Genomic DNA, 9,228 nt, shown 5'->3' on the forward strand with positions numbered 1-9,228 from the left:
CTTCAGTAAGAAATATAAGTTGTTTACATCAAAAATTAATTTAAATGTCAGGAAAAGATTTTTGAAAGTGTATGTTTGGAGTGTCGCTTTATATGGAAGTGAAACTTGGACAATCGGAGTATCTGAGAAGAAAAGGTTAGAAGCTTTTGAAATGTGGTGCTATAGGAGAATGTTAAAAATCAGATGGGTGGATAAAGTGACAAATGAGGAGGTATTGCGGCAAATAGATGAAGAAAGAAGCATTTGGAAAAATATAGTTAAAAGAAGAGACAGACTTATAGGCCACATACTAAGGCATCCTGGAATAGTCGCTTTAATTTTGGAAGGACAGGTAGAAGGGAAAAATTGTGTAGGCAGGCCACGTTTGGAATATGTAAAACAAATTGTTAGGGATGTAGGATGTAGAGGGTATACTGAAATGAAACGACTAGCACTAGATAGGGAATCTTGGAGAGCTGCATCAAACCAGTCAAATGACTGAAGACAAAAAAAAAAAATTAATTATTAATGATTATTTAACAAAGAATGTTAAAATATGAATTTCAAAATTCATTTAAAATATATGTTATTTTACAAATCTATTTAATAAATTAGTATTATGTTTTCACCAGCAAAGGTTACGATACACGTTCGCTAATAAACGCATTCATTAAGAGAAACCTTGAAAACTCTAAACTCAATTCACGAGGCACAAATTATAGCGGTTAATTGCAATTTTAAGTATAATTAAAGATCAGATGTTTTGAAAAAATAAAGAACAAAAATCCTGGAGGTTAGTTACAAATATTTAATAAAAGAAACATCTATGTTACAGAAAAAAACTATTTTTAATCCATTAATTAATTCTGTGTCTGTTTATATTTGAAACTGGATCTTCAAAAATCGTTTTGATTCGAGGTTCATCGGTCATGTATTAACATAAATAAGGTGACTTCATATAACGGTCTTGAACGATATTCCTCGCATTTCTTCTTAATCGCTTTCTTTCTTAGTAGGTAAATGCAATAATTCGCTCTTAATTTACATCGTCCATGTTATGCTGAATGTGACCAACACACACGGCACATACAGAGAGACTTCAGAAACGGACAAAGCATATGGTAAAAGCACACACAAGACGTCTCAGGAACTGAGGAAATTGCAAACTTGACCGACCTACAGGACAGGTGCCCTGTTGTCGTTTGGGAAGGTTGTGTTCCTCACATGCACATGCCCATGCACACAAAAACACATCCAGTAACACATACACACACCTCCTCTCACTCACACTTACACGCACCAACAAACACTCATTCATTCATTGAAGTGACTCAAATGTCTGTTCCTGTGTAGTGCGTGGAGTAGCTCTGATAAATTGGATCCTCTTCGTCCTGGTGTGGCTTGGGTGGGTCATTTCTCTGTAATTTCACTGGTTCTCTTCATGGCTTCAGGGGCTGGTTCCTCTCTGTTGACAAAACCTTCTGAAAATAAACCACATTAAATGAAAGCTAAATGTTCCATAAGTTTTTATAAAAGATTTTCATTTTTTTTTTGAAAAAAAAAAAAGATTTACTATTTACTACTAATTTTGTATTAGATTAAATAACATATGTAATAAATACTTATAACTACCAGACAATCATGACTGCTTAATCATTTTAATTTTTTGACTTTTATAATATTTTATTGTCCTGATGATTGTCTAAGGACTGAAAAATCTAGGCATTTAATTTGCTGGTAAGGTGGATTTTTACTTTTTTAATAATTTATTAAACATATCAGTGGTAACCAAAATTTATCAACTAAGTAGCCTGATTTCAATTAAATTTTTAAAAAACTTTACATTTCAATGTTAAGTATTCTCTTTCCATTTTCAGTTTTGCCTGAAAATATCAACAAAAAAAAGTTACATAAAATATAATTTAAATTTTATTTTAATTTATAGCCTGTAAAAGAAAAATTATTATACAATGACAGGAAAATGAAAAAAATAAATACAATACATATCGAATTACTGCTAGCAAAAAATTTCCCTGTGTGAAATGAGGTCATATGATGTTTTTACGATATTATTAAATAAACTTTGTGATTTCTTATGTTTCATATTGAATAAAACAGGTTGCAAAACTTAATCTGCCGTAGTGATATCCAAAGTAAAACATAAAAACTGGTGACGAATAACACTTTTTTAGATTTTATGTACAATAACATTGATAAATAAATCAGGAATAAATTCATAAATTTTATATCAAAACTTGATCTAATAAACAGAACAAAACGTTTTTTCCTACTGTTTACATTGCGAAGTAAATATTAGGAAAAGTTTAAATTCACTTTGTGTTCTATATTTTATTCTACTGCTAACCATTCTTAGTATTTTAGTTTTCATCATTTTGTTATTCAAGAAGGGGCCCTTTTCTGAGCGCTTGTTTTACGGGAGATTTCTCTAACATACCTAGCAAACAACTGCATTTATGTTCGTAATATTTAAAATTCCACAATAGATATTATAATTTATGATAAAGAAAATCTCTAATTACTGTGATTTGGTAGTTTCAAATGGTGGATATTTCAAATAAAATATATATATATATATATATATATATATATACACACATCAGAGACAAATTAGGCATTGACCAGATACTGGGATTTCTTGACATGTAACGCTACTAAGTTTTTCTCTTTATTATACTGATGTTTCCTTTATTGCATTTATATTGTAATTTGCCACACAAAATTTCTGTGTCCCACATGACATTTAATATCAGATCTCAATAACTGCGATATCACTAATGTCCTGACCCTCTTTTTCTGTTTAGCCTCTGGAACCACGGTAAGGTATTACTTCAAAGGATGATATGTATGAAAATTTAAATGAAGTGCAGTCTTGTTCAGTCTCAGGTCAACTATTCCTGAAATGTGTTCTTAATTGAAACCCGACCGTGAAAGAACACCGGTATCTACAATCTAGTATTCAAATCCATATAAAAATCGTTACTAGGATTTGAACCTTAGAACTCTCGACTTTGAAATCATTTGATTTGCAATGACGAGTTAACCGCTTGACTAGCTACGGTGAGCTAATGCCCTGACCTTGGTCCCTGGTACAAGGTAGGTGATAATGGCTGGTTGAAGCCACAGAGTGAGTAGCTCCATTACTTGGTCACTCTAACTGAAGCTAAACATTACATAAATGGATGGAGTCTTTTAATAAATACTAGTATTATTGTGAAATATGTATATAACGTAGTAAAGAATTAGCAGTACCTTAATATTTTACCATTTGGCTACACAGCTTTACATTCAACACGGCTAATTCATCGAGCAGCTGAATGAATCCGTCAATCTGGTACAATGAAGATATAGGATGCAGCATTTAGTGAAAAGTTGATGAGAAGTGGAATATAAACTATATTACTTCAAAACTTCATCTTTATTCATAGTTTGTATATTTTTGTAGTGAGGAAGATAATGTTGATTTCACACTTTGATCTTGATCGCACTTTAATTTCACACTTTATTTACACCAATCACTTTAATTACCCCAATCACTTTATTTACCCCACATTTTAAAATATGTAACAGATAAAATAATTACACTACAAAAACCAACCAGGATCAGTTCATGCCTTTTTAATATGCAAGGCAATTATTTTACATATAAAAATTATTAAATTTTGAAATAATTTGAATTACTGTTATATGCTAGATTGATTTTTCAAATAATCATTATACTTAGGATGTTACCACAAAAAAAAATTGTAAATGGAAGTTAGTTAATTTTTTTAATAACAAAATTAGTGAATAAAATTAGATAATTTATTATGGCACCTATAAAACAAAGCTTGCATGTCAAAGTCAAAAGTGAAATGCATGCTTGTGTGCTTCTTTGATTCCAAGGGAATTGTTCATAAAGATTGGGTGCCTCCTGGACAAACAGTAAACCGATATTTCTACAAAGAAATTTTAGAAAGACTTCTTTGAAGAAATATCTGTGCCAACATTGCTCATAATTTGATTCTGCATGACAATAATGCGCCATCCCATACTGCTCTGTCAGTACAGCAATTTTTAACCTCAAAACAAGTCGCTCCATGCGACTTTTTTCTATTTCCAAGAGTCAAAATTGGCAGTCAAGGGACACCATTTTCAAACACAAGATGTCCAAAAAGCTGTGACGAGGGTCTTGGAGGATATTACAGAAGATGAGTTCCAGAAATGTTACATCAATGCCAGAAGCGCTGGAATAAGTGTGTGCAATCAGAGGGGAACTACTTTGAAGGAGACAACACTAAACATGACAAACGGTAAGCAACATTTTTTTTCACATCAGTCTCATTACTTTATTGTCTCACTTGATAATATTTATTTGATAAATCCTTGTGGTACAATAAAATTGATTAGTTTGCAACAAAATTAACCCACATTATTGTTTGCTTGTAAGTATTTTAATAAAGCACAAAGCTTATTATTATCACTTAATTTTATTTACTTTTATTTATTTTTTTCTTCAGACATTTTGGTTTTTTTTTAGATATTTTTGGTATTTCACAGCAAGATTTAATAGATTAAACAATTTTACCCATACATCAGTCATTTATAAACCGATTTGTACAAATGAAATGCGATTTTGTTCATAATAAAAGGCTTAACATTTTATTTAATACATAATTTGATTAAAAAATCAAATTTAAATGATTAAAAATCATTTGAATTTTAATTTGATTAAAATTCAAATTTTTGAACGGTGCACCAAATTTCATTAAAATATTTTAATCAGTTCTAAGATGTACATTTTTTATGAACAAACAAAATGGCATAGAAGAGGGAAAATAATCAAGATATGGCATTTCTCTACTACTTTTAACTTTTTTGTTTACTTTGATATCCCGTAAATTTTGTCTTATAAGAATTGTATACAGCCTTCAAAGAAAATCATAATTTAAAAATTGGTTTTTCAAAATTGGTATTTAGATATTAATGCCACCGCAGCTACAGCTTTAGGTTATGTTGACTTCGTGTACTGACAAATCATACGTATATCAAAATAACCTAACTAATTATAACCCACACTCTCGTTGCTCGCTAACCTTGGTACTTGCATATTAACGCCACCGCAGCTACAGCTTTATTGAAAAACAAAGTAGTCAATCGGATTTCGGTGGATTAACATTAATTGGATTTTGGTGCTATAACATTAAAGTTATATTATTAATAAGTTGTATATATTATGTTAATACAATATGTTGTACATATTTAATGTTAATTATCAGAGGTTAGCGAGCAAAGCGAGCATAGGTTATATTTAGTTAGGTTATTTTGATATAAGTCTGATTTGTCAGTACACGAAGTCAACATAACCTAAAGCTGTAGCTGCGGTGGCATTAATACCTAAGTACCCCTTTGAGATGTAAGTAACTCAAAATTTGCTGATTTAAGACCTAAATTTGGTATTCTGGCTGGTGGGTCAGGTACTACTCTGTTTGTGTGTGTGTCACCCACCAAAATGTAAAACTCATGTTATGAGTTTTACTCTAAAATGAGATTTGATTATAAAATTCTCCTTTCAACCTCTGTATGTGATATAGAAAATGAAATGTGGATGCTGTCACAGTGTGAAAAATGTCCAGGTACTAATGAACTGCAGAGATTACTGCAAGAGAGCTGGGATGATTTTGATTCTGACATTATCTTCAAACAGTGGGTTTCTGTTGACCATTGTGAACTCTACTCAAAATCTTCAATTTGAAGAGAAATACTTTGGTAAATTTTCTGAAAATTTAAGTAATCTAAAAAAACATTTTCTTGCAAAGAGACAAGCTAATTTCCTCAACATTAAAAAGGAAAACTTGTTGGAGGGTGAATGTATTTTAAATAGCATCAAACCTTATGCCACAGTACATCCATTTCTCATATATTTTAAAAAATAACGAAAATTACAAAGCCAAAGCTACCATGTGATTAGTGAGTACTTTCAGCGCAATACTACACTGATCTTCTGCTTCCGAAAGTAAGTTATAAATAAAGTAAAACACTGTTACCACAAGTTAAATAATTTTTTTCTGATGGCTCCTCAGCCTAGTATAAAACCAAAAAAAAATTAATAAATTTGTGCTGCAATCAAGAAGATTTTGAAATCACAGCTGGATGACATTTTTTGCCTCATACCATGAAAAAGGATCATGTGATTGTATTGGTGGAACTGTAAAAAGGACTATCACTAAAGCAAGCCTTCAAAGGACTGTCAACAATAAAATTGTTAAACAATTAAAATAAATAAATAAATAAATTGTACAATTATTACAAAGATAATATTAAAAATGTAAATTTATTTTCTGTTCTAATAAAGATGTTTACGAGAGTGAAGAATACCTCAGTTCTCGTTATCAGATTATCACAACAGTCCCAGAAGCAAGAACCTTTTACAGTTATGTTCCAAAAAGTCAAATGTATTCTGAAAGTCCAGGCAACCTCTCAATCAGAAACATTTTCTGTTAGTATCTGTACACAAGGACATTAATGTTTCTGATTGCTTTATAGGTTTACCAAAGCCAAAATGTAAAACTTTGTCACTGTGTATATGATGCGGTTAGGCGAATACATGAAAATGAAGGGCAATATCAAATATACTTTCTCCATCCTCAGAGTCCTGGGTACTTCATTCAAGAAATCAGAGGGATAATCAAACATGGGTTCAACTGGAAAATATTTTAAAGATTCTCACACCTTCAGAGCTTTATCTATCAACTTACTGGAAGAGGACACATTTCACCAAACATGAATGAAGACTTTCAGTTCTAATCAATAAAAAAATAGCAGAACACTAAGTTATGTTAGTTTAGTTTGTTATCAAAAAGTACAAGATTTATTCATAACTTCCATTAACAGGAGTAAAATAATGTAAAAGTGAAAACTTGTTAGTGTTTTTGAAATGTTTATCATTCTGTAATTCACTATTTATCATTCTGAAATTAACATTATCAATTTTTTTTCATTCTAGAGAGTTTAGCTATAATTTTTATACTCTGAAAATACTTAGCATTTTTAGATACATTCTTTAAGTTAGAAGAAACAGTGTTTTTAGCAGTTTTGTTGGCTTCATTACTTGTCAACCCCTTTGAGTAACAAAACAGATTTTACATAGTTTTAAAGTACATAAAAGTACCCTACTGTAAACATTTCAGATTTTTGCCACCTATCCCACATGTTTTTGGGCCCCCAAAGATGAGATTTTAAAAATCTTATGATTTGGTGGCAATTTTTTTCAATAAAGGACTCTGTAACAGTCCATTTTTTTTTTTAAGTACTACTAATACCAAAGAGTTAAATGGTAAAAAATAGTCCTATTTCCCTATGCCCATCATTATTTATTCTGGGTTCAAATTTTGAAAAAACAATTCATAAACATAACATCAGTAAACATTACAAGATTTGGTAATGTAAAAAAATGAATTTTGAGCAGACTAAGATGAAGTTCCATATTTACTGTTTACAAACAGCCATTTTGACCTCTGTAAGATGTAAAATAAGAATGCTACAGCTTATGGAAAAAGTAACAAAATATGGGTTTTTACCTGTTGCAAGTTAGAAAATAATCTATTAGCCAAGAAAAAAATTGTTTTTTTAAATATTAAAAAATATTATTTGGCCACTACAAGGTGGGTAGTTATCATACAACAAATATCAAAATCAAAGATAGTGACGCAGAAAAATGTTTGAAAATTTGTTGAATTAAAATCGAATACCCCTCCCGCATTGTGAAAAGGAAGCAGTTAGATTTTTACAGAAAAAGGGTATTCTTCCGAAGGGACGGAAATGTGGCAAAGAACATATTATCTTTGTATTTTATGTGAGGTACACGTAAATTGTGTACTATAATAATAAGTACATAATCTATAACGATGGTGGAATCGTTATAGGTTAGGTTCAATCATTGTGGCGCCGTTACAACACATAAGTACTGCAATTACTAATAGATAACGTAAAAAAAAAAATGCTGGGGAAAAATAGAAAAGGCCCTGTATTTCTATCAGCCCCAGTTTTTCAATCACTGTATTTTGCCCAACAAATATTGATTTTGGCACCTTCTACCACACAACGGAATTTAAACACTCGTGAGGGTTTTGTTTTCCCATGTAATCACTTACTTAGAAGTTATTATAAGACAACGGTCTTATAATTGGCTTATTTGTATTTTATATGTAAAATAGCTTCTTTTAGTTGTTCATTTTCTTTTTTGTCTTCTCTGTAAATTAAAAAATGGGGTGATAGTTTCGATTCTAGATCCACTGAATTTGGAAGATAAACAAGAATTATCTAAACTGGATTCAACATTTACATCCCCATGTTCACTTGCAATACCAACACTTTCACTTTCACTTGTAATGTTCACCTTCTTCTTTATTTAAAAATATTTCGTTGCCTAGACATTTTTTAAAAACAACGAAATCCTACCAATCAAACACAATATCAACATATGATAGAAACTTTGTTTATATTCTTGACAAAAATATATGCAATTATGCACAGAACAAAGAACAGAAATTTCCCTATATAGAAAATTTGAAACAGAAAAATACTTTTTTTCAAAAATAAGTGTAAAAATTCCTTTTTACCATACAAACGGAAATTTAAAAAAAAAATTTGAACCAAAATATTTTTTTTTTTTTTTTAGTTATCACTTGAAATAGCATACTTTAAAGTATTACAAAACATCAAAATAAGATTTTTTGAAGAATTTCATGGTATGAGCTCCCCTTAATCAGAAAATTTAAATACAGTTATCATAAAAGAATGGTGCGGGTTTGAACATGTTAAAACAGAACTACTTACAGTTTATGTTTTTTATTTTTCAAATTTGTCGTCTCAAACATTTTTTTACGTAATTAATAAATTTCAATATGTGCGCCTTAGTCGCTCGACAAATGTCCAAACGATACGCAACTTCTCTCCAAACATTAGTTAACATTTCTTCGTTAATGGTTGTCATTGCTTCATTAATCCTGTTTTTTAAAAAAAAAACCAGTACATTGTACATAAAAACACCGTTACCATGTGGAAGTTAAAAGAAATCTTAAACAGAAATCAAAGCAATCTTAAGAAAAAAGAGTTGTTTGGATTCAGATATTAGTCGAATAAAATTAACAATTTAAACAATAAATTGAACAAAATTTTAACATTTTATTTTATTTTTTTCAATTTAACAATTTTTGCATGTTCACCTATAATACCACACCCTAGTTTATT

General features: G+C 30.3%; 1 long non-coding RNA gene across 1 annotated transcript; it reads right to left on the reverse strand.

Annotated features, from left to right (window-relative positions):
* Window positions 1-766: 766 nt before the first annotated feature.
* Window positions 767-8,473, reverse strand: LOC142332865 (uncharacterized). The gene is made up of 2 exons (XR_012758411.1): window positions 3,250-8,473; window positions 767-1,460 (listed from the first exon to the last, which is right to left on the reverse strand). It is a non-coding gene; the product is annotated as an uncharacterized LOC142332865 (long non-coding RNA).
* Window positions 8,474-9,228: the final 755 nt, after the last annotated feature.

Source organism: Lycorma delicatula, chromosome 12 (genome assembly GCF_047948215.1).
Source record: "Lycorma delicatula isolate Av1 chromosome 12, ASM4794821v1, whole genome shotgun sequence".
NCBI classification, from domain to species: domain Eukaryota; kingdom Metazoa; phylum Arthropoda; class Insecta; order Hemiptera; family Fulgoridae; genus Lycorma; species Lycorma delicatula.